Genomic DNA, 27205 nt, shown 5'->3' on the forward strand with positions numbered 1-27205 from the left:
TCGATGTTAAGGACATATGTTCCTAAACACTTCTACTGCTTCTACTTATTATCTTTTTTCAACCCATCACTCTCTGTAAGATCTGAATCCTTGTGCCTGGGAATCATCAAGGCACTGCTCTCCTTGCCTGGAATGCCCTGTAACCTGTCCGCTGTGCTTGGTAAGCTCCTGCTCCTGCACCAGCCATCACACTCTTTGTGAAGTATTTCCCAATACCACCATCAGCCATCAATGGCTCTTTCTTCTTTGGTTCCATGGGACTCTGTTTAATGTTTCTTTTCTAACATTTTACATATTGGGCTCTCATTCTTTGTGTACACGTCTATCTCTTCCTTTACACTGGGAAATCTTTGAGTCAAGGATTGCCTCCCTCTCCCTTTCTTTCTTCCAGGTTCATCAAACATGTATTAAGTGTCAGGTCCTATGATAGGGCTTGTGAATACAGGAATGAATTAGACACACTTCCTGATCTGGAGGGGAGATTTCTTTTTTTTTTTTCTCAATATATGACATTTATTGTCAAATTGGTTTCCATACAACACCCAGTGCTCATCCCAAAAGGTGCCCTCCTCAATACCCATCACCCACCCTCTCCTCCCTCCCACCCCCCATCAACCCTCAGTTTGTTCTCAGTTTTTAACAGTCTCTTATGCTTTGGCTCTCTCCCACTCTAACCTCTTTTTTTTTTTTTTCCTTCCCCTCCTCCATGGGTTTCTGTTAAGTTTCTCAGGATCCACATAAAAGTGAAACCATATGATATCTGTCTTTCTCTGTATGGCTTATTTCACTTAGCGTCACACTCTCCAGTTCCATCCACGTTGCTACAAAGGGCCATATTTCGTTCTTTCTCATTGCCATGTAGTACTCCATTGTGTATATAAACCACAATTTCTTTATCCATTCATCAGTTGATGGACATTTAGGCTCTTTCCATAATTTGGCTATTGTTGAGAGTGCTGCTATAAACATTGGGGTACAAGTGCCCCTATGCATCAGTACTCCTGTATCCCTTGGGTCAATTCCTAGCAGTGCTATTGCTGGGTCATAGGGTAGGTCTATTTTTGATTTTCTGAGGAAACTCCACACTGCTTTCCAGAGTGGCTGCATGGAGGGAAGATTTCAACATAATTTGGGAACAATTAAAGAATGAGGCCCTGAACTCATTGTCTTTTTTCATCCTCTCAGTAACCCTGCATGTGGCCATTGTTATTCCCATTTTATTGTTGAAAAGCCTGAGCCAGAGAGGAAATAAAACTTGCCAAAGAACATAGATAGGGCTTGCAAGAGGCTGCAAACTGGTGTCAGGGTAGGGTCAGGAGACCCCCTGGAGGAGGCTATGCCCAGCACCATCGTGACTATGAGAAGGATTTGGCCAGGTGACTAAGTGCAGGAAAGGTGGAGGAGGAAGGATCAGGCTGTGAGAAGCCTTGGAGGTAAGGGAGCATTGCTCTTTGGGGAGGTGCAAGAGTCTTAGCAATCTCCATTTGGCCAGTATTTGCACAGAGTGCAGCACATAGTAGGTGCTTGGTAAATATTTGCTGTAAGAATGAATTCCTACTGCTGAAATCCCCATGATTGGCCGTTTAATTCTGGGTTTGAGTTCATGGCATTCCTAAGGATCTTTTCAGTAATTTTTTTTCCTGAGGTCCTGGGGATCCAACCACTGTCCCATCTTGGATGAGTGTGTCGCCAAATTGTTTCCATTCAGCTCCCCAGAAATCTCTGCAGAGGCCTCCCCACTACCTCAACTCTTTATATGTCCAGGGAGTGTGTCCACATTTAGATTAGTCAGCCTAAGCAAAGCTTTGGGCGGAGATGGGCAATTGCTGGATGGACAGCTGGTGCGGTCCCTTGCCTGAGGCTGTCTATAGGCCACACAGCTCTGGAGTACTCAAAAACTGCCTCTTACAGGTGGGAGACCACACTCAGGAAACAAGGATCTCCGGGAGGCTGCTTATGTCCTGGCCACTCTGCCTAAGTCTCCGGTCTCTTTCCCATCGTCTCTCCTCCCCATATCTTCTAGTCTGAATGGGGGTGAGACGGATGGGGAATTTCTTCTCTTCCGGTTGCTTTCACTCAAGCCGCTCTATCAAGGACAGGAGTGTTCTTTCATTTGTTGCTTGGCAATTAATAAGAAAAGCTCTGGAGCCATACTGCTTGGGGCTTGCATCCTGGGTGTGCTACTTACCAGCTTTGTGACTTTGGGCAAGATGTTAGTGTCTGTACCTCATTTTCCCTACCTGTAAAATGCGCCTAATAATGATACCGATTTCATAGGATGTTTGGAAGAACTTAAAGGAATTAAAACATTTAAAGCACTTGGGACAGTACTTGGCACATTGTAGGTGCAAGGTATATGCTGCTGCTGCTGCTGCTGCTGCTGCTAACAGTGGTGATTAAAATTACTTCACACAAGGGGCGCCTGGGTGGCTCCATCAGTTAAGCATCCAGCTTCGGCTCAGGTAATGATCTCACGGTTTGTGGGTTCGAGCCCTGCATTGGGCTCTGTGCTGTGAGCCTGCAGCCCGCTTTAAATCCTCTGTCCCCCCTCTCTTGCCCCTCTCCCACTCATGCACACATGCTCTCTCTCTCTTTCTCAAAAGTAAATAAACATTAAAAAAATTACTCTACAAAACCTCCTCCTCTATTCTGATTCTTTTGTACTAAATGTTAGTGGCCTAAAGCCATAACCAAATGGAAAATAGTTCTTTTTTTCCTCAGAGACAAGACAAGCTTAGATTTAAGTTTATTATTTGTTTTGTAATGCAATAATAAACAAAGGCAAGAACAACAAAACCATTACATTTTACATTAAAATGGTAGGACTGTTCACATGCATGTTATACCCTAAGTTGTTTGAGTTGATATATTGCTCAAAACTGGAATAAACCTAACCCAGTCCAGTAACTGAAGTTATGCTGGATAAACTGAGGCTCAGAGAAAGGAGCTGACAAAGGCCTGGTCACACGAATACGAGGCTGGAACCAGAGCACATGTCTCCTGCTTCCTGTTAATGTTTCTTGTGGTGCCCTACAGCCAAGTGAAGAAATATAGCCATTCTCTATTCTATGACAGTGGTCAAACATATTGTGTGTGTGTGTGTGCGTGCGTGCGTGTGTGTGTGAAGAGCCTGATAGTAAGTATTTTAGGCTTTGGGGGCCATATGTCTCTGTCACAACAATTTAGCTCTGATATTGTAGTGCAGAAGCCGCTGTAGACAGTATGCAAATGGATGGATGTGGTTGTGTTTCAACAGAACTTTGTTTATAAAAAAGGTGGTGGGCCAGATTTGACCCATGGGCCATGGTTGCAGATCCTTGCTCTGTGGCATCCCCAGCTGGAGTGTTAGAGGTGAATACCAGAGCAATAAATGCTTTTCTAACATGAAACAGAAGCTGGCAGTCAAATGCTAAGCATGAAGAAATGGGAAGAGTGTGTGAATAAGGATAATTAGGCAAAAACCAATTTTACTTTTCCAACCCAGCGACCCCTGTTTCTTTCAATTTCTATTTTCTTTTTTCAGAGAGAGAAAAAGGAGATGGCAATTTTTCTACATTAACAAATGAGATTAAGGGAGAGATTTAGCAAAATGGTGTCAGTTACCATGGCATTCCTGGTACAACTTGCCAGAAACTCCAACTAAAAGGGCAAATTTTATCTTTGTGACTCAGGTAATTTTAATCTATAGCATGAGAATTATCCACTTAGTTCCCAGAGCTTAGCTTGCTTTATTAGGATATCAAAAAAATAAGTAGAAAGAAGAGAGAACGTGTTTAGAGATGATTTGCTTTCGTTTGCGAAATCAGTCCACAGTTAATTAGGGCGAACCTCAGAGGCCACAGGCAGGTTAGCAGAATGAGGTTGAATCAGTATAAGATAAGGGTACAATTAATAAAATACCACGGAGCATTCTTCCTGTGAGGTGCATAGTTATGTGTATCTTTTGAAATTGTTCATAATGGGGGAGTATATTAATTATCTATTGCTACATGGCAATTACACCCAGATTTAGCAGCTTAAAACAGCATACTCTTGTCATCTCACCGTTTCTATCATCAGGAACCTGGGGGCCACTTGGCCGCCTCCCCTGCTTCCACCCCCCCCCCACCCGGCATGCCACATCCAAAGTGTCAGCCAGGCTGGGGTTTCATCTCAAGGTTCAAGTGGGGGAAGGATCCACAGCTCTTGTAGTTGTTGGCAGGATTCAATTCCTCAAGGGTCATTGGACTGAGGGCTTCAGTTCTTTGCTGGCTTTTGACTAGAGGCCCACTTGCCATGTGGGCATCTCCACTGTGGCAACTCACTTCTTCAAAGCACAAAAAACCAAGAAGGCAATAGAGTCTGCTAGCAATGTGGCCGACACAGTCTCCTGTAACGAATTATGGAAGTGACATCCCATCACTGTTCTGCCATATTCTGTTGCTTAGAAATAAGTCACAGGTCTTGCCCATACCAAAAGAGAGGGGATTCCACAAAGACATGAAAACCAAGAGGTGGGGATGACTGGGGGACATTTCAGAGTCTGCCTGTTAGAAGGAGGGAGCAATAGTGATGACAGCCTGCAGCAAGAGCAAGACCTTTCATGTCAGGAAGTTCTCTGAAGCTGTATTTACTGTAACGGATGAGTGATGGTGAGAATATAGCAACTGGGAATCAGTAAATCTACCTGGGTGTTCTGGGTGGACTTTGCAGATTGGGTCTCTGAAAGGGGTTTTATTTTATTTATTTATTTTTTTTAATATATGAAGTTTATTGTCAAATTGGTTTCCATACAACACCCAGTGCTCATCCCAAAAGGTGCCCTCCTCAATACCCATCACCCACCCTCCCCTCCCTCCCACCCCCCATCAACCCTCAGTTTGTTCTCAGTTTTTAAGAGTCTCTTATGCTTTGGCTCTCTTCCACTCTAACCTCTCTTTTTTTTTTCCTTCCCCTCCCCCATGGGTTTCTGTTAAGTTTCTCAGGATCCACATAAGAGTGAAACCATATGGTATCTGTCTTTCTCTGTATGGCTTATTTCACTTAGCATCACACTCTCCAGTTCCATCCATGTTGCTACAAAGGGCCATATTTTGTTCTTTCTCATTGCTACGTAGTACTCCATTGTGTATATAAACCACAATTTCTTTATCCATTCATCAGTTGATGGACATTTAGGCTCTGAAAGGGGTTTTAAAAATGGATAAGGAAGATGTGAGGTATATTATATATATATATGATGGAATATTACTCAGCAATAAAAAAGAATGATATCTGGCCATTTGTAATGACATGGATGGAGCTAGAGAATATTATGCTAAGTGGAATAGGTCAGAGAAAGACAAATACCCTATGATTTCACTCGTATGTGGAATATAAAAAACAAAACAAACAAGGAAAGAGGGAAAAAGAGAACGGCAAACCAAGAAACAGACTCTTTCTTAGAAATTTTTAATGTTTATTTATTTTTGAGAGTGAGAGAAAGAGAGATAGAGATAGAGATAGAGAGAGAAAGAGAGAGATAGAGATAGAGAGAGAGAGAGAAAGAGAGAGAGAGAGAAAGACAGCATGAGCAGGAGAGGGGCAGAGAGAGAGACACACACACACACAGAATCCAAAGCAGGCTCCAGGCTCTGAGCTGTCAGCACAGAGCCTGATGTGAGGCTTGAACTCACAAGCTGTGAGATCATGACCTGAGAGGGCATCAGATGCTTAACTGACTGAGCCACCCAGGTGTCCTAAGAAATAGACTCTTACCTATAGAGACCAAACTGATAGTTATGAGAGGGGAGGTGGTTGGGGGGATGGGTGAAGTAGGTAATGGGGATTAAAAGTACACTTACCATGATTAATCGCTGAGCAATGTTTGGAAGTGTTGAATCACTGCACTGTACCCCTGAAACGAATATTCCACAGTCTGTTAACTAACTAGAATTTAAATAAACACTTAAAAAAGAAAATCCCTAGTCTCCATAAGCAAGTGCAAATAAAATGTTTTTTTATTTAACTTTATTTTTTATTTTTAAAAATTTACATCCAAATAGTTAGTATATAGTGAAGCAATGATTTCAGTAGATTCCTTAGTGCCCCTTACCCATTTAGCCCATCCCCCCTCCCACAACCCCTCCAGCAACCCTCAGTTTGTTCTCCATATTTATGAGTCTCTTTTGTTTTGTCCCCTTCCCTGTTTTTATATTATTTTTCTTTCCCTTCCCTTAGGTTCGTCTGTTTTGTCTCTTAAAGTCCTCATATGAAATATAACATATTGAAAGAAAAATACACGACCCATAAGTGTTTAGCTCAATATTTTCACAATGTGAACACACTTGAATAGCCAACACCCCCAAAGCACTGTTGTGTCCCCTTCTCTCCAAAAGTAATTTCCATACTGAGTTCTAATACCACAGATGAGTTTTTGCCACTTAAAAAGATATAAATGGGGGGCGCCTGGGTGGCGCAGTCGGTTAAGCGTCCGACTTCAGCCAGGTCACCATCTCGCGGTCCGTGAGTTCGAGCCCCGCGTCGGGCTCTGGGCTGATGACTCAGAGCCTGGAGCCTGTTTCCGATTCTGTGTCTCCCTCTCTCTCTGCCCCTCCCCCGTTCATGCTCTGTCTCTCTCTGTCCCAAAAATAAATAAACGTTGAAAAAAAAAAAAAGATATAAATGGAATCAAGCAATGTGAGATTCATTTAAGTAATTGCATGGAGCTATAGTTGGTTGATTTTTATTGCTGAATAGTATTCCATCATGAGAATATACCACCATTTCATTTATTCATTTTATTATTGTTGGGCATTTGTGGTTATTTCCAGGTTTTGACATTAAAAACAGTGTTGCCATGAACATCTTTGAGCTTGATTTTTGGTTTACATGTGTAGCCAGTTCTGTTGGGTATAATAGCTAGCAGGAAAATTGCTGGGTCATAAAATAAACATTGTTCAAATTTAGTAGATTCTGCTGAACAGTTTTCTTTTTTTTTTTTTTAATTTTTTTTTCAACGTTTATTTATTTTTGGGACAGAGAGAGACAGAGCATGAACGGGGGAGGGGCAGAGAGAGAGGGAGACACAGAATCGGAAACAGGCTCCAGGCTCTGAGCCATCAGCCCAGAGCCTGACGCGGGGCTCGAACTCGGGGACCGCGAGATCGTGACCTGGCTGAAGTCGGACGCTTAACCGACTGCGTCACCCAGGCGCCCCTGAACAGTTTTCTGAAGTGCTTCTATGAATGTAAACTTCCACTAGCAGTGGATGGGAATTCTAGTTGCTCTGAATTGTCAACAACACTTGATACTGTTTGTCTCTTTTCATGACCTCATTACTGTCTTAATTTCTACCATTACAATAAGTCTAATACCTAGTATAGTATGCCCTTCTACCTCATTGCTCTTTAAGATTGTCTTAGCTAGTCTTTTACATATACGTTTCAAAATTAGCTGCTCAATTTCCATAAAAACTTCAACTGGAGATTCGATGGAGATTGTGTTAAAGAACTATAGATCAGTTTGCAGAGAATTGACTTTATTACAGTATAGAGCCCTCCAATCCGTGACCATTGTTTATCCCTCCATGTAGCTGTTGTAGGTATTTTAAAATTATTATCAGTGATATTTTAGAGACTTCCATTATCAGTTTTACACATCTTTTGCTAGGTTTATTCCTAGGTTTTTGATATTTTAAAATTTTATTGTAAATAGACTTTTATTGTCTAAATGTGTGCTAGTATATAAAAACATATTAGATCATTTTCTATTTATCTTGATGGGCCAGGTTTTTAGAAAACTACTTTCTAAAATGTTTATTTATTTAGGGGCACCTGGATGGCTTAGTCTGTTAAACATCCGACTTTGGCTCAGATCATGATCTTGCAGTTCGTGAGTTCGAGCCCCACGTCAGTCTCTGTGTTGACAGCTCGGAGCCTGGATCCTGCTTCAGATTCTGTGTGTCTCTCTCTCTGCCCCTCCCCAACTTGTGCTCTGTTTCTCTTTCTGTCTCAAAAATAAATGAACATTTAAAAAATTGTAAATGTTTATTTATTTATTTTGAAAGAGAGAGAGAGAGAGAGAGAGAGAGAGAGAGAAAGGGAGAGAGGAGGGGCAGAGACAGAGGGGAGAGGGAATCCTAAGTAGGCTCCACATGTTAGTGCAGAGCCCAGTGTGGGACTCAAACCCACAAACCATGAGATCATGACCTGAGTTGAAGTCAAGAGTCAGATGCTTAACTGACTGAGCTGCCCAGACACCCCTTGATGTACGAGGTTTTGAAAGCTTGCTTTTCTCTCGGGAGGCAGGTCAAAGTATGTATGCCAGCGTGCTCCCTGAGCCTCCCAGATGCACTGCACGTGGGATGCAGGGTTGCTATATTGTACAACTCCAGGGGGCAGTATCCACACTGCAGTCCAGGGAGGCAACAGTTACATAAAGCAGCGTGTGATTTCTGCCCTATGCATTGTAGAACGCTGACTACCCTGTCTGAAGTATCTGAAAGGTGGCAGACATTGATAGAATTACCCTTCTCTGGACTGGAAAATGCCTGCCTTTAATGACTAGCCTATTTCTCACTAAAAGGAAAGACTTTCCCTCCTTTGAGAAATGAAACAGCATCACCATATGAGTGAGATCCCCCCTCCCCTTCTCCATAGTCTAACTCTTCACATTAAGTTTTATAGCCAATTACACTTCTCTCACCTCTGGGATCCAAAGCTAACAAGTTGATTCTTGACTTAGCGGGGAAGAATGGGAAACCAATATTATGAAGGATGAGGAAGTGGGACGTGATCTGGATAGGGCTGCTACATGCAGCTGTACAGTTTGTGCACTGCACAAAGGCCACTGGCTATAGGGATGAGTTTGGAGGAAGAGGGTTGAAATGCAGTTCTTCTCTGGTCATCAAGCTGTGTGCCCTGGTGTGGGGCTGCATCCATTCTCAGGGGATATTTTCTCCTGATTTACCTGCCCTCTTGAGGCATCTTTTTCTGTGTGTACAAAGCCATCTTCTAGGCTAATGGATACCCTAGTCTAGGCCTTGAAGGTTGGCCCATCTCTAAGTTGACCATCAGTGGCTACATTTATCAGCTTCTCTTGGCACAGATTAGCGGTGTTGGCCAGCATGCTGACAAAATGTTTCTGGAGAACTCCATGCCCTCTTCTACCCTTTCTGTTCGCCTTTTATTGATTCTTCTCTCCTGCCTTTCTAAGTCTGAGCCAGAAACCCTCCTGTTATTAAAAGCAGTCCCAGTTGCCCATACCTTTCATTTCCTTTGAATTACATTAATTGCCTGACAGCTAAAAAGTGAGCTGGTATTTTCAGATTTCAGCTGCTGGTCGGCAAGAAATATTTACCAGCTCCTGCAGATTTATAAAGATGCCACAGAGATGCCTGGAGACTAACAATCAGAAAATACAGCAGCAAAACAACACTATTTTTCAAGGTTAAACGCTCAGAATGCTAAAAAGAAATTGTCCATAAAGCAAAATAGGGATTCAGAAGCAGGCAGCCTGTACCCTGGACAAAAGAAAGGAGCCGGAGGTTTAAAATAAGATTTCACAGCTTCACAATAATTATGAATTTAATAAGGGGAGCTTTATTTTTAATTTAGTTCCAGTCTGGCAGCCCATCTCCTCCCTGCCGCCCCCTCTCCATGGCATTAATGCTCTTTAATGTGGCCCTAAGGCTGAGGTCACAGTGAGAGTGAGGAAAGGCCTCCAGCTGTAAGACTTTCTGACGAAGAAGTATTTAGACAGATGATGTTCCTGCCCCTCTGTAGGCAGATGGGACTAACTCCCACTGGCTTTATTCCCTCCTGGCAGTCAGAAATGTCTCTAGCTATGTAGGAACAGGAGGTTCTGAAAATTCCGACACAGGAAGATTTTTTTCCCCTGATAGGACCCCAGGCTTTGTCTCCTGTTCTCCATGAGCAGAGTAATAAAACTCAGCTCAGGCCACCAAAAATGGTCATGGACCCCCAGGGCAATACTGCTTCAATGCTTACTTACACCCCAAATGGGGTGATTTACATGTGGCTGGTGAAAGAGCCACAGACTTCCAAAAAATGCTTTTTGATAGACTACCTTTTAGTGTTATCTGTTTTCAGGGCCAGACATACTGATTTGTTTCCTGTTCATTCATTCATTCATTCGGCAAATATTTATTGAGGTCCTTTTTTTTGAGCTGCTCTTTTTTATACAGGTTAAATTGAATGAATTTAACACACAATGAATCAATCTAAAGTGAACGTATCAGTGGCATTTGGTGCATTCACAGTGTTGTGCAACCATCCCTTCTGTCTATTTCCAAGACATTTCATTATCCCCAATAAAAATCCATATCCATTAAATAATTACTACCTCCAGCCTCTGGTAACTACCAATTTGCTTCCTGTCTCTATGGATATATCTATTCTGGATATTTCATATAAATGAGATCATACGATATGAGACCTTTGTGTCTGGTTTCTCACACTTAGCATAAAATTTTCGAGGTTCATCTACTGTGAAACATGTATCAATTCTCCATTCTTTTTCATGGCCCAGTAGTATTCCATTTAATGTATTTCTGCAATTTGTTTATTCACTCATCTGTTGATGGACATTTGAGTTGTTTCCACCTTTGGGGCTATTTTGAATAGTGCTGCTATGAACATTCATGTACCTTTTGTTCGAGTGTCCATTTTCAGTTCTTTGGGGAATGGAATTGCTGGGTCATTGGGTCATTCTATGTTTAGTTTGTTAAGCGACTGCTAAAGAGCTTTCCACAGGGTCACACCATTTTACATTCTCGTTTCAAATGCTCTTTTACATGTTTGGATACATCAATGGATAGAATTGGCCCTTACATTCTAGTGAGGGGAGGTAGACAATAAAGCATAAACATAATAAATAAATATGTACAATGTAGAAGGTAATCTGTTCTAGGAATAAAATAAAAAGTAAAGCAGGGTAAGGGGGATTGGAAGTGTCATGGAGCAGTGGACAGTGGGTTATAATTTTATTTATTTATTTATTTATTTATTTATTTATTTATTTAATGTTTTGGATAGTGTTTATTTCTTCAAATTTATTTATCAGGAGTGACTGAAATAAAAAATATAATTGAGTCCCGTCATCGTGGAAATAGCTTTAAGAGAAAACTGGTCAGATGAACATTATTGCTTCCCATTTTCAACCAGTCAATAGTTGCCGTTGATAAATAGACAGTCAACAGTCTGTCAAGAATGCTCAAGATGTTGGGCGCCTGGGTGGCGCAGTCGGTTAAGCGTCGGACTTCAGCCAGGTCACGATCTCGCGGTCCGTGAGTTCGAGCCCCGTGTCAGGCTCTGGGCTGATGCCTGGAGCCTGTTTCCAATTCTGTGTCTCCCTCTCTCTCTCTCTGCCCCTCCCCCGTTCATGCTCTGTCTCTCTCCGTCCCAAAAATAAATAAACGTTGGAAAAAAAAAAAAAAAGAATGCTCAAGATGTGTTATATAATACAACATGCCTGTTCACAGGGGAAGAAACTAGGAAATAACTTATGTGAACTTCTTGATTTCATCATACAAGACAAGCACGAAGGCACCACCCATGCCTCAGGCACCACCCATGCCTCTGAGAACATTGGACCTCGCCCCCTTGAAAAAAAAGCTTTGGCCCCTTCGTCACGAGCAATCTTCCTCCAGCAGTCAAGCATGCGTGTGTACATGATGTCGGTTCCTTTGCGCCCCGACTGCGTCATCATTCGGCGACGAACAGTGTCAAAGGGATAGGAAGTCAACCCGGCAACCGCTGTGACGGACTGTGAGATCATCCAGCCGATGAAGATGTGAGTGTTCTTGGGATCCGGAAGCATGCCCTTTGCAGTATCATAGATACCAAAGTAGGCAACTTGGTAGATGATAATGCCCTGCACAGACACATTAAAGCCTTGGTACAGGCCCTTAATCCCATCAGATTTGTAGATCTTAACCAGGCAGTCACCAAGGCCTCGGAGTTCCCTTTCCGCTCCAGCCTTGCCCACATCGGCCGCTAGACCGGTACGGGCAAAATCCAGAGGATACACAAAACACAAGGATGTGGCCCCAGCGGCGCCACCCGATGCCAGATTCCCTGCAAGGTAGCGCCAAAACTGGGCTCTCTTGTCCACGCCACCCAGGAAGATCTTGTATTTATCTTTGAAAGCGAAGTTGAGGGCCTGGGTGGGCAAGTAACTGATGACATTGGCCAGGTTACTGCGCCAGAAGGACAGGACTCCCTGCTCCCTGGGGATACGAACCACGCAGTCTATAATGTCCTTTGATTGCTTATCTGCGGTGATTTGCTTGCTGGCATGCTGCACCTGCAGCAGCAGCTTGACCCGCTCGATGGGCGCTACCGTGGTCTTGGAGATGGCCACCACCACTCCACCCACCAGGGAGTCCTTGGTGAAGGGCACAGCAGCATCTGTCATTTTGAAAGGAAAGAGGAGCCAGGTGACTGCGGGACTGCGTTAGGAACCACCTGGGACTCCGGGACTGCCTATTTTATTTATTTTTTAAGTAGGCTTCACACCCAGCATGGAGACCAATGTAGGGTTTGAACTCACAACCTTGAGATCAAGGCCTGAGCTGAGATCAAGAGTTGGACACTTAACAGACTGAGACAACCAGGCACCCCATGGGTTATCATTTTAAATAGGATGCTCATGACAGCCTTCCCTGAGAAGGGGAGAATGGAACAAAGACTTGAAGGAAGTGAAAGAACAAGTCAAGTGGATATGTGAGGGAAGAATATCACAGGCAGAAGGAACAGTTAATACAGAGACCCTGGAGTACCTGGCTTGTTTGAGGAGGAACAAGGATGCCAGTGTGGCTGGAACAGAGTAGGCAGGGCCTGAGAAGAGGGGTAAGAGAAGAGGTCAGAAAGGTAATGGGTGACAAGATCGTGTGGAAGCTCACAGGCCATTTTAAGGACTTTGATTTTGAACTGAATGCAATAAGAAGCCATGGGAGGGTTTTAACCAGAGCACTAATGTTTGAAGAGGAGGCATTGAAATAGTCCAGGTGAGAGATGTTGGTGGATCATATACCAGAATGAGAACAGTGGGGGTGGAAAGAAGTGGTCCTGTTTGGGATATGGTTTTAAGATGGAGCCAATGACATTTCTTTATGAATTGGATGAGGGTTGTGTGTGGGAGTGACAAGAGTCATGGATAACTGAAATGTTTGGCATCAGCAACTGAAGGAAGGGATTGCTGTCATCTGGAATGGGACAGGCTATGGATGGAATAGGGTTTGGGGGAGAAGATCAGTTTTGGACATACTATGTTTGAGAGGCTTCATCAACAATAGATGTGTACTAAATTTTAGGATTTGGAGTTTGTATTGGAAGACAGAGCTGAAAGAGAAGGGTTGGAATGGCCGAAATTTAGCATGGAAGCACCTCTAGATAGAGGTAGTAGCTTGCTCCACTGTGATTTCAGGGAGAGACCTTTATAAGGGGTCCAGAGAAATTTCTGCAACAGCTAGTTATGCCTGATGAAAATAATGAGTGGTAGAGATGATGACAAAATGAACATAGGTCATATCTAAAGGGGATTCAGTTTCAGCTAATTTTTTCCATGTGAGAATCCAGGCTTAGTGTTTTTAGGGCTTATTTTTCAAGGAAAACTGAAAGTTTGGATTCTTTTTTTTTTTTAATTTTTAAAAATATTTATTTATTTTTGAGACAGAGAAAGACAGAGCATGAACAGGGGAGGGTCAGAGAAAAGGCGAGGCAGAATCTGAAGCAGGTTCTAGGCTCAGAGCTGTCAGCACAGAGCCCGATGCAGGGCTCGAACTCACGGACTGTGAGATCATGACCTGAGCCGAAGTCGGATGCTCAACCGACTGAGCCACCTAGGCACCCCCGAAAGTTTGGATTCTTATGTTAAATCGCCAAATTAAAAAAAAAAACACAACAACTAGGCAACAGCTACATAGGACATTGTTTTTGTCTGTTAAAGATACTTGAATATGAACTACATGTTATATGATATTATGGAATTATTATTTATTTTCTTGAGTGTGATAATGGTATCATGGATAAATTGGAGAATGTCCTTATTATTAAGAAATTCACACTGAAGTATTCCTGAATGAAGTATTCTGTTGTCTGCAATTTATTTCCAAGTAGTTCAGAAAAAAAATGTGTATGTATGTGTTAGGTATATCTGAATAGTAATTATACTATTATTTGAACTTTTCTTTAGACTTGAGAATTTTCAAAATAAGAAGTTAGGTGAGGTGGAATGGGGGAAAACATAGCCAAATAAGAATGTCTATAGGCAGGAACTGACCTATAGGTGTTGCCAGTTTTCAACCTATGTCCTAATAAAATATTGTTTTATTGTATTATTTCTGTTATGGAAATAACCTTATTATATATCTGCATTTTATACATCCACAGGACTGTTAGTGTCCCCAAGGTAGGGAAAGTATCTTCTTCCTTGAATAACCTTGGCCTCACTGAGGTAGGAGGTGTTCAAAAGCAAAATGGTTGTTCCTTGCAATATATGTACAAATTATGCCCAACCAGAAGAAGAGGAACTTAGTCACTGTGGATTCCTACAAAATGGTCGGAAAGAGATTCATAATGCTGGCTCACAGGAAAGACAGCATCTTGAAAGTTTGCTGGGAAGAATTTGTTAGATGACACAAAACAGAAATATAAGACACATGCCTTCCTCTGTCTCCTTTACCATCCTCTGTCTGCATAAATGACTCCTGAAGTCACTTGTAGATCTATGATTTAATTATTCTGAGTTTGGGATCCACCTAATGGGTAAATCCTCCTTGAGGTATTTCTTTTCAGGACCTGGGACAGCACTCAGCATACGGCTGTCACTCTGGAAATAACTTGAAAGAATGGACAACTTCACCTACTTACGTCCATTGCTAGACAAAGGAGTCTGCATTTTACGTCCCATCTATTATTTATTGGGGAGGGGCTTGTGTGAGATTTCCTGTATGAGTTTGGGAAATGCTGAGAGATTTTATTTTTGGTGTTCAACCTTAGGCGCTTATTCCCCCATGGCCACAGGACTGGTCCATCGTAAGGAATATAAAAAAGCAGTGTTCAGATTTCAAGTTGCTCATAAATCTGCTTTCTGCATTATCATTTTTTATCTGCCTACTTTTGTTTCCCCTGAGTTCAAAGGAAGTGCTTTACCTTAGAAATGATTCACTACTTCTGGGCCACCGAGGGCTTTGAAAGCCACACAATAGAAGTTCCATTTCAAATCCCCCCATTTATAATCATGGGGGAAAGCTGGGTGTTGTCTTGGGGGTTATCAATGATTTCACAAAACTCAACCTTTGTTCCTCAGGTGTCCATTTTTCAAAAACTTACTACTCAAATCTCTGAGAGTTGTTGCCCCTGAGGAAACATTTATCTTTGCTTTGACATCTTTTGCACTGTATCCCTTTTCAGTTCTCCTTTCTAACATGGGATAAATGGCTCTGTGGGTTTTGGAATGAAGAGTTACATCTTGCCGTATGTTTGGGAGTGTGTAGAAATCCTGTTTCCCTCCCCCATGCCCTGGGTCAGAAGATGGAGGAATAACCAGTTAAGATAGATGGGATTGAATAATATTACAGGTTGAATCGTGCCCCTCTCATTTATATGAACCCCTAACCCCCAGCACTTCAGAAGGTGGTCTTATTTGGAGGTAGGGTCTTTGTATGTGTAATTAGTTAAGATGAGGTCATACTGGAGTAGAGTGGAATAATCCAGCATAACTGATGTCCTTATAAAGAGGGGACATTTGGAGACAGGCATGCACACAGGGAGAATGCTGTGTAAAGATGAAGGTGGAGGTCCACTATCAAGGAATGCCAAAGATTTCCAGCAAACTATCAGAAGCTAGGAGAGAGTCATAGAACAGATTTCAGTGTCAAAGGGAATCTGGCTTGCCTTGCCGACACCTGGATCTCAGGCTTCCAGCCTCCAGAACTGTGAGACAACATATTTCTGTTGCTTAGGTCACCCAATTTGTGGTATTGTGTCTCAGCAACCACACAAAATTAAAGTGGGTGATATGCTTATGACATTTGTCTAAGGGTCTGTATTTGCTTGGAAGGTATAGCATAGCAGCTAAATACTTGGGTTTTTAGGACCAAACACCTTATGAATTCTTAGTTGGGTAACATGGGAGAATTACTTCACATTTCTGCACTTCCACTTTCCCAAAAATAAAATGCCAAATAATTTTAGATTTAGACCTGATAGAACTGTCATGTGGATTAAATGAGATCATGTATTTAGAGCTGTAGGCTAAATATCTGTCACTTAGTAAGCATTTTTATTTTTATGGTTATATTAGTAATAATTGGCAACATACACTCAGTCCAAAAGAGACCTGTACTACCTGGATTTTAAAAAGTTTTCCTTGGACCACACTTCGCCAATGGCTGCACCTTCCCCTCTTTGACCCCTGCTGTAAAGGCTACTGGTCTGGGGCCCTATGCTATCTCCATCCCCTTTCAGGGATGTAATCTCACTCCATCAAAGAGGGCTTGTTATAACCGACACACAAGACACACCTGCCATTTAAACAAGTGAAAGTAAGATGGTTCTAGAAACTGGGTGAAAATTTGGAGTGGCTGGTTACCAGCATCATGTATTCATTCACATTCAGGCAAGACATATATATTGAAAGTCAGTGGCCTTGGTGCAGAATCGGACTCACAATGGGTTGTTTTGTTGGTCTCCTGTGAGCGGGGGAAGGGATGCAGCATAATAATCGTTCCAGGGGCGCCTGGGTGGCGCAGTCGGTTAAGCGTCCGACTTCAGCCAGGTCACGATCTCGCGGTCCGTGAGTTCGAGCCCCGCGTCAGGCTCTGGGCTGATGGCTCAGAGCCTGGAGCCTGTTTCCGATTCTGTGTCTCCCTCTCTCTCTGCCCCTCCCCCGTTCATGCTCTGTCTCTCTCTGTCCCAAAAATAAATAAACGTTTGAAAAAAAAAAAAATTTAAAAAAAAAAAAAAAAAAAAATAATCGTTCCAGAACAACTGCCACTTATTGAAACATATGCCAGGTGCTAGACGTTGCCCTAGAACAATTACCCTTTAAACTTCCTTAAGGTTAGATAAAATTATTATCCCCATTTTACAGATAAGGATACTGAGGCAGAGAGATTAAGTAACTTGCTCAAGGCCACATGTAGTTCATGACAGAATCAGGATATGAACCCATAGCTCTCATACTACAAAGCCTGTGTTCTTATCAGCTGCTGCCTCACCAGTACCAGGAATCCAGTGCCCTCAGGTGTATATTTGAAATAGATTGTGAACGAGACATAGAGGAAACTCAATTTTTGAATCAAATGCTGGCACATTAAAAAAAAAAAAAAAAAAAAAAAAGACAAACCAAAACCAAAAACCTGCCATGAATTGATGCCTGGAGCAAAATCAGTATTTTCCCAATGTCTAAATTCAGTGACTGAACCTGAGACTTGTTTTAATTTTACAATTGTCTTGAAGCCATTAATCTTGCCAGGCATTATGGTGCAGTTTTGCCAAGTGGTTCCTCAGGAGCATTTTATTATGATAAAAATTGCAGGTGTGACCCTAGTCTTTTTATTTTGTGTATTCTCCATCATTTCCTATGATAAGCGACATTTCTGTAGTTCACCAACCTCCTCAATCTTTGTTTGTTTAGGGAGAGAATATTAATTAGTGGTGCTAAGGAGACCATGAGCCACAAGTGAAATTTTGATAATGGAATTCCTTAGACTGTCTTTGCTCCCCAAGGCATCCTCTGCTTAAGTAATCCAATTGAATGTAATTATTAACATAAGAATAATGATATTAGTGTTGTTTCCTACTTCAGTTGTTACTCATGGAAAACTGCAAGTTCCCATAAATTTATTGGCCTCTGTTCAAAGTGGAAAATAGTCTCATTTTATGTTTTGTTTCTCTATCATTTTTGCTTTGCTCAACTCATTCTAAACCTGGCAGCTGGATCCTTATGATGGTCCTTATTGGACTTGGGGGGAAAATTAAGAAGTTTCTTGTTCCTGTTTGAAAGAGAAGCCTGTCCCAGGTGGAAATCCTCAAATAGGCTGTCTTCCATTTTCCACAAGAATTTGTCTTGAAGTTCTACTTGGGCGCCGTAAACCATTCAAGCCTTTTGCAAAACCTCTCCTGGTTTCCAGTATCTCTCTCCCAGTCCATCATCTGGACACACTGAGCATCATGTTTTCCAAAAAACATATCTGGTTTTTCAACTTCTTTGCTGAAAACCCCTGATAGGCTTCCCCCTGCTCTTAGGATAAAATTCAGATTTCTTCTCATGCCATAATGTTGTGACTCTCGTCTGCCTGCCCGGCCGTCTCCATCTTCACTCCGTCTCCCTCTTTCATCCAGTCGTGTTAAGTGTCTTTGGTTTACAGAGAGAGTAAAGCATCTTTGGCCTTAGCATGTGCTGTGAACAGAGCACTCTTTCCTCCCTAATTCAGGACTTGATTTAGGCACCAGGTCCTCCTAGAAGGTTTCTTGTCTTCACAGGTCAAGTGTGGTGCCTGGTGTTAATTTTAAGGAAGTATAAGACTGAACACTTGCAGATAGACCTTGATGGGACATTGTCTAAGCCTCATGGAACCCCATGAGTTTTGTGGTTTTTTTTTTTTTTTTTTTTTTTTTTATTTTTTTGGGACAGAGAGAGACAGAGCATGAACGGGGGAGGGGCAGAGAGAGAGGGAGACACAGAATCAGAAACAGGCTCCAGGCTCTGAGCCATCAGCCCAGAGCCCGACGCGGGACTCGAACTCACAGACCGCGAGATCGTGACCTGGCTGAAGTCGGACGCTTAACCGACTGCGCCACCCAGGCGCCCCTGTGGTTTTTTTTAATTAAAAAAATTTTTTTTAATGTTTACTTATTTTTGAGAGAGAGAGAGAGAGACAGAGCATGAGCGGGGAAGGGGCAGAGACAGAGGGAGACATAGAATCGGAAACAGGCTCCAGGCTCCGAGCTGTCAGCACAGAGCCTGACGTGGGTCTCGAACTCACAAACTGTGAGATCATGACCTGAGCCAAAGTTGGTCGCTTAACCGACTGAGCCACCCAAGCACCCCGAACCCCGTGAATTTTGTAACATTGCCTAAGATTCTCCACACCAACCATCCTTTTTAGTTTCCATTATCCTAGAATCATACTGTCCACTAATATAAGGGGTGCTGTACCCTTTATAGAGGGCCCAACCCCTCTTGATGCACCCATTATAATGTTTCATGTTGTACTATCATGATTTCACATATGTGGCCCCTTGACTACACACAGCAAGACCAGGGTATGCTTTCTGCAGTGTTACATTCTCAGCACTAAGCCCAGTGTTTGGTGCACTACAGGCGCTTAAGATTTGTTTACTTGAGAGGCTCCTGGGTGGCTCAGTCGGTTGGGCATCCAACTTCGGCTCAGGTGATGATCTCGCGGTTCGTGAGTTCAAGCCCCACGTCGGGCTCTGTGCTGACACTTCAGAGCCTGGAGCCTGCTTCAGATTCTGTGTCTCCTTCTCTCTGCTCCTCCCACCCCCCTCCCCCTCTCTGTCTGTCTCAAAAATAAATAAAGCTTAAAAAATTTTTTTAAAAAGATGTGTTTACTTGAATGAGCCTATTTGTTAGAAAATTGGATAGAATGCAGTTTTATTTAATATTTATATAACACACAGTGGATGTCATAGCATATGGGGAAAAAAAACCATGTCAAGTAACTGTGTGGATAGTATACTTGAATTCAGAATCTTGATCTAGAGCTAAGGACTACAAACTACACTCCATGGGCCAAATCCAGGCCGCTGCCTGATTTTATAAATGAAGTGTTATTGGAATAATGCCACGCCCACTTAATTACATATTGTCATTGGCTCTTTTGTGCTGCAATGGCAGAATTGAATAGTTGTGACCAAGACCATATGGCCCACTAAGCCTCAAATATTTACTATCTGGATCTTTACAGAAAAAGTTTGCTGACTCTTGGTGTTGGATGCCACTCTCAACACGTTCATGCCTTGAAAAATACTTACTGAGCACCTACTATGTGTCAGGGACTATTCTAGGGATACACAGTGCAGGCAGAGTTCTTTCCTGCAGGGACTTATGGCCCAGGGTAGGGCAGGGAGAGGAGGAAGTATGCACAGAAACAAGCCAACATAAGTGCAGATTGCCCAGGTGCCCAAGTGCTACAGTGGTATTGAAACAGACTGAGGTGATGGGGGGGGTGGTGGTAGGCATTGGGGCTGCTTTAAAAGAGCACACCAGGGACAAAGATCTAGATAAGGAGGAACCTGTGCAGGCAGGAGAAGCAAAAGTACTAAGACCCTGGGGGACAACGCATTCCTCCTGTTGTAGGAACACAGACAGGCTGTGTGTGGCTGGAGTGGAGTGACTGAGGAGGAGGATGGCCCAGGATATGCTGGGGAGAGGATGGATGGGCCTGGATCATGCTGGACCTGGTGCAGCCCTGGGAGAGGAGTTTGGACTTCATTCCTAGCGTGATGGGGACCCAGGGGAGGGTTTTCAGTAGAGGAGTGACAAGATCAGCCGTTGGAAAGACAGTTCTGCTGTATGGCCATTGGCTTTGTAAAGTGGCATTCAAGACCCAGCCACTGCTTGTATTGTTATATTAAAGAAGATTTGATAGCGGCCAACCTGGTAACAGATGTTCTATTTCAGGTGCCATAAATGGCACCATACATCAAACCTGTTGACTTTCTACTTCTGAGACCCCAAAAGCAGCACAGCCCTAGCCCTCAGTGGCCCCACATTAGGTTGGCCAGACACTGTTTATTGGGGTTACAAGCAATGGAGCAGCTGTTGAAATTCTGCCTGAATTCTTGTCTACAAGCAGCAAGCTGCAGGCACTCCTCGCTTCTGTTAGGGTTTCAGAGCCAGGAGGGACTTCCTGGGGATGAGGGATGCACAGACTTCTTGGCACCTGCAGTCTGGTTTTTGTTTTGATGGTTAGAATGATGGCTGGTGGAGAAGGGGGAAGGAGGCAGGTCTGTTGGCATTCCCCTCTCAGTTCCTCCCCCAGTGCCCCAAGAGGATTTCTAGAGCTCTTCATTTTTCTGGCCTTGGAAGGAAGGAAGGAAACTAATATCCATTGAGTAGCAACTCAGGGCTGGGTAGTTATTGTTGGTAGTGACCATATTCCTTTCTTCCTCCCTTCCTCCTTCCTTCCCTCTCTCCTTACCTTTCTCCTTCTCTTCTCTTCTCTTCTCTTCTCTTCTCTTCTCTTCTCTTCTCTTCTCTTCCTTCCTTCTTCTCTTCTCTTTCTTTCTTTCTTTCTCTTTCTTTCTTTCTTTCTTTCTTTCTTTCTTTCTTTCTTTCTTTCTTTCTTTCTTATTCACTTATTCATTCTTCCATCCAACCATCCATCTGTCCATCCATCCATCCATCCATCCATCCATCCATCTTACAAGAAATGTATTGAGCATTTTGACATACCAGACACTCTTCTTGGCCCAGGGGAGAGGCAGTGAACACAATAGACAAAGTCCCTAACTCCCTTGGTACTGATCTCTTGTAGAGAAGACAGACACTAAACAAATGACTATAAATTGGGTGGATAGCTCCTAGGATGAAAAATAAAACATAATGGGATGGAGAGAGAGTGTGGGCTATTTTATATAGGAAGAGGACTGGCCGGGGAAGGCTTTTTTGAAAAGGGGATATTTGAACAGGAAACGAAAGGAAATAAAAGAGGGAGGCATCAAACTTTCCGTCGGTTATTGTTACTCCTTCTTAGAGAAGAGGCTCCTGAGGGTCGGAAGAATTCATTGGCTCTCCTGAGGTCAGAAGACAGTGGCCACTGTAGCAGCAGCAGTAACAGAGAAAATTTCCTAGGTGTTTGTTTCCTGTCAGGCACTGGATTAAACATTTTATTTCTATTATCTCATTTAATCCTCACAACAAACCTGCGAGGAGGTTATAATTATTTTTAATCCCATTTCAGAGATGATACTGAGGGTCAGAGAGGTTATGTAACTCAGCCAAGGCCACAAAACAAATAAGCGAGAAGCTGAGATTCAAATCTAGGTTCACTGGTCTCCAGGATCCTAAATCGCTTCCCAAACCACAGCTGATGAAGCTGGAATTTGGAGTAAAGTCTCTCTCCAAAAACCCCTCTTTTCCAATAGGTCAGTGCTACTGCAGACTTTCAGTGGAAAGCTCAGTCCTTTGATTAGCCTCCTGGAATGGGGCTGGTTGGATGGGTATTGAAATATTCCTAGGTGATGGGGGATCTGTGACCATAGGCATCACATGTCGTATCATCTCTGATTTGCACAGAGACCGCCCTGTGACCAAGTGTCATGAGCCAAGAGCTTGGGTGTCCAATGAAAGTTGACTGGGACCTAAATTTCTCTTTGAAAGGAATGGGCAATGCAGCTCCATTAGTTTGAAAAAAACATTTACTCAGTGCTTCAGTCAATCCTCTGATTTGGTGAGAAAGACTACAGACATGTGATACAGTTGTATGAATGTGTGTAACCCCTACACCACAAATGTTTTAAATGCAACCTGTTCAAAACTAAAATATTTGGGGCGCCTGGGTGGCTCAGTCTGTTAAGCGTCTGACTTTGGCTCAGGTCATGATCTTGCAGTCCGTGGGTTCGAGCCCTGCATCAGGCTCTGTGCTGACCAGGCAGAGCCTGGAGCCTGCTTCAGATTCTGTGTCTCCCTCTCTCTCTCTGTCCCTCCCCCGCTCATGCTCTGTCTCTCTCTCAAATAAATAAACATTAAAAATTTTTTTAAATAATAAAAAAATTAAAAAACTAAAATAATTAACTTCATCAAATTATTTCCTCTGCTGCATTTCTGATCTTTGATAATGACTCCATCTCTCTACCAGTTCACCCAAATGTAAAACTATGTAATGGTTGGTGTATCTTTTAATCTGTAGGTTTCCCCTTCAATTCTTTTGTTACTAGAAAAAATGGATTATATATCTTGCAGAGCCTGGAAACTCAAAATATGGTCCATGGGTCACGAGCATCAGCATCACGTGACAGCTTGTTAGAAATGTAATGTCAGGCCATACCCTATACCTACTGGCTTAGAATCTACATTTTACCAAGATCTGCAGGTGTTTTACATGCACTTTAAAGTTTGAGAAGCATTGCTGTAGACTTTCCTAGAGTCTAGATATTGCTGATTATGTCTCTGTGGTGTCATTTGACATGTTCTTCTATCTTTTGTGTTTCCTGTACATTGGTAGTTGAATCCATAAGTTTCATCAAGTTTCTGTCTGATTTTTTCCCCCCATTTTTGGCAAGACTGCTTCATTAGTGGCCATGTGTTTGTCCATCAGGAGGCACCAGTGTCTGTTTATGTCTTGTTTTGTGATGTTAGCTGCTGTATGATTAATGCCTGGATCCATGAGTTCATTATTAGTCCATGATTAAAAATTTTTTTTAATATTTTATTTTAATTTTTGAGAGAGAGAACAAACAGAGGAGAGGCAGAGAGAGAGGGAGACACAGAATCCAAAGCAGACTCCAGGCTCTGAGCTGTCAGCACAGAGCCCAGCGTGGGGCTCAAACTCAGGAATCGCGAGATCATGACCTGAGCCTAAGTTGGACTCTCGCCTGACTGAGCCACCCAGGTGCCCATATTAGTTCATGATTTTAAAACAGAGCAAGGGGCTGATTTGAACAGACCTGGTTTGTTTTGGAAGTGATTAATTTCTTTCACTTTTAGTTGTCATTTCGATAACACTAATAATATATAACACCAATTGTGTTTTAGGGACTGTTCTAAGGGCTTTATATAAATTAGCTGATTTGTTAATCCTCACAAGCCCCTTTGGCATAGTATGTTAGTTTCCTATTGATGCTGTAACAATTTGCCACAAGCTTCATGGCTTAAAACAACACAAATTTATTATCTTACAGTTCTGTAGGCCAGATGTCCAAACTGGGTCTCACTTGGCTAACATCAAGGTGTTGGCAAGGCTGCACTTTTTCTGGAGCCTCTAAAAGAGAATCTTGCCTTTTCCAAATTTTAGAGACCATTTGCCATTCCTCAGCTTGTGGCCCCTTCTTCTATCTTCACATCTGGCAGTGTCACATCTTCAAATCTCTGACTCTCTTCTTCCTCCTGCTTCCATATTTAAGGTTATATTGTGGTTATATTGGGTCCACCTGGATAATCCAGAATAATCTTTCTATTTTAAGGTTAGCTGACCTGAACTCCATCTGTGGCCTTAGTTCCTCTTTGCCATAGAAACTTACAGATTCACAGGGTCCAGGAATTAGAACCTGGACATCTTTAAAGGACCATTTCCTGCCGACCACAATCAGGCTCTGTGGTTCCTGCTTTACAAATGAGCAAAGTGAGATCCATCCAGGTGAAATAACTTACCCAAGCTCACACAGATCCTAACTGTTGGGACTGGGATACAAACATGGGAAGTCTAGCTCCAGAGTCCGTGTTTTGAATCCTACAGGTGTGAGGTCAGTTTGTTTTTGCTCAACACCAAATTTTCTGAGTCCTTGACCTTGCCAGCCAGGGACATTGAACCTGATGGTTATCAGGGGGTTCCTCTATACAACTGTTAACTGGTGAATTCACTGCCCTCTGGGATGGTGAGTTGGTGTTTGCCTCCCAAAAGGTGGCAGAAATGGGCTGCTTCCGTGTTCAGTTTGTTTCAGCTACACCGAAACCCAGTGCGTTGTCAGCTACACTGGGAAGATTGAGTCAATCCAACAGCAGGTCTTAATCTTCTGTGTGTGTGTGTGTGTGTGTGTGTGTGTGTGTGTGCGTGCACGCATGCTGCGGACACCTCTGGCATCTAGTGAGGTCTATAGAGTCCTTGAGAGAACAACACAGAAAGTAAACGCAGAAATAAAGGTGTGTAAAATTACAAAAGATTTCTTTTGTAATTATCCTAAAATGTGGTTATCAAAATTTCTAAAGAAACCACCAAATTTTTGTGATAGTAATATATGCCTCTCTACTAATGCATTAAATAACAAGATGTAGTGGTGGGTCTAATAACTATTTAATTTCAATTAGTGATGCATGTAGACAATATATTGAGATGTCTACAACAACTGTAATGAGATATGAAAATATCCGTGATTTATATTGGTGACAGATACTATGAATATTACTGTGATTTGTTGCCTACATTTATAATGGAAGCAAATACTGACAATCAGTTAGAGGTTACACAAAATGGGGGATTTTCCCATTCAAGTTCATGGACCCTCTGAAGTCCATCTACAAACCCCAGGTTAGCAACCCTGTCTAGTACCTCACTGATTTGTGCTACTTAGTCGCTGTTTATTGTAATTTAATAGAACCCAACAAGTATCAGTTGAGACTCCACTATGGGCAAGACATGTGCCAGCTACTTGGTATAGAACATTGAACAAAACAGATCTGGTCTTGCACTGGATTTTTTTTTTTTTTTGCACTGAATCTTTATTTTTTTTATGTTTATTTATTTTGAGAGAGAGAGAGAGAGCATGAGTGGGGAAGCGGCATATAGAGAGGGAGAGAGAGAATCTTGAGCTGACAGCACAGAGCCTGATGCAGGGCTCAATCTCACAAACTGTGAGATCATGACCTGAGCCGAAATCAAGAGTTGGACACTCAACCGAGTGATCCACACAGGTGCCCTTTGAAATGAATCCTTAGATGGCTTTGGGCAATATGGTCTTGGGCATTCTTTTAAGATTTCTTTTAAGCTCCACTGCCCTCCTTGGGTCATTTTAGCTGTTCAATCTGACCACAAGCTCTTGGAAAGCAGGAGTGGTCCTGAACGTTTCCTCTTGCTCAGCCTCAGATCGTAGGCATTGAAGCAATAGGAGGTTCAAAGATCAGTGTTTCCCAAAGTGTGGTATGTGCTCCATAGGTGGTATGCAAAATGATTTTCATTGGTACATGGAAAACACATTTTTACATTCTGTCAATAATGAATTTATTTTAAAATACTGTATATAAAAAGAAACATGTAAAACTAGCTACCATGGGGTGCTTGAGTGGCTCAGTCGGTTAAGCATTGGCCTCTTGATTTCGGCTCAAGTTGTGACCTTACAGTTTATGGGATGGAGCCCTGTGGCAGGCTCCGTGGAGCTTGCTTGGGATTCTGTCTCTCCCTCTCTCTCTGCCCCTCCCCTGCCCATGCTTTCTCTCTGTCTCAAAATAAATAAACTTAAAAAATTTTTTAAACGTTTATTTATTTTTGAGACAGAGAGAGACAGAGCATGAACAGGGGAGGGGCGGAGAGAGAGGGAGACACAGAATCTGAAGCAGGCTCCAGGCTCCGAGCTGTCAGCACAGAGCCCGACGTGGGGCTCGAACTCACAAGCTGTGAGATCATGACCTGAGCCAAAGTCGGACGCTTAACCGACCAAGCCATCCAGGCGCCCCAAAATAAATAAACTTTAAAAACAAAACAAAACAAAACAAAAAAACAAGCCATCCCAACACATGATAGGGGTTGCTATTGCTTGGGATGAAGAATTTTTTTTCTTTGCTTTAAAATTGTGGTGAAAAAGCACATAATGTTAAATTTACCATCTTCAATATTTTCAAGTGCACAGTTTAGTACTGTTAATTGTAGTCACATTGCTGTGCAACAGATTTCTAGAACTTTTTAATCTTGCAAAGTTGAAACTCTGAAATACCAAACATTAATTTCTCCTTCCCCCAGCCCTTGGAAACCACCTTTATTCTTTTCTATGATTTTCACTACTTTAGGGACTTCAAGTGAGTGGAATTATACAGTATTTGTCCTTTTGTGACTAGCTTATTTCATTTGGCATAAGGTTCTTAAGGCTCATCTACACTGTATCATGTGACAAGATTTCTTTCTTTTTTTAAGGCTGCATAACATTTGATTGCATGTATGTACCAAACTTTATCCATTCATCTGTTGATGGACATTAGGGTTGCTTCTACTTGGCTATTGTGAATAATGCTGCAGTGGACATGAGGGTGCAAATATCTTTTTGACATCCTGCTTTGTGTTCTTTGAGTAAATACCTAGAAGTTCGATTGCTGGATTGTATGATAACTCTATTAACTTCTCAAGATAACATTTATACTAAGCAGCTGCAGCATTTTATTTTCCTATGAACAGTGCACCTGGTTTCCAATTTTTGGAAACACTTTTGCCAACACTGTTTTGCTCTTTTGATAGTGGCTGTTCTAATAGGTGGGGGGTGATAAAGGAGGAGGATATTTAACGTGAAGTAAATAATACCGGAGGTGCTATCCAATCATGGCAAAACTG

General features: G+C 42.4%; 2 long non-coding RNA genes and 1 pseudogene across 5 annotated transcripts in view; 1 reads left to right on the forward strand and 2 right to left on the reverse strand.

Annotated features, from left to right (window-relative positions):
• LOC147573087 (uncharacterized) overlaps positions 1-27205 on the reverse strand; it is a 476171-nt gene that overhangs the window by 336877 nt on the left and 112089 nt on the right. The window lies entirely within an intron of this gene.
• Positions 1-27205, forward strand: part of LOC147573091 (uncharacterized) — a 233878-nt gene that overhangs the window by 38212 nt on the left and 168461 nt on the right. The gene's annotated exons all lie outside the window — the stretch shown is intronic.
• LOC112853286 (ADP/ATP translocase 2 pseudogene) lies at positions 11417-12462 on the reverse strand (annotated as a pseudogene).

This window comes from Puma concolor, chromosome E3 (genome assembly GCF_028749965.1).
Source record: "Puma concolor isolate L17-30 chromosome E3, mPumCon1.1.hap2, whole genome shotgun sequence".
Classification (NCBI taxonomy): domain Eukaryota; kingdom Metazoa; phylum Chordata; class Mammalia; order Carnivora; family Felidae; genus Puma; species Puma concolor.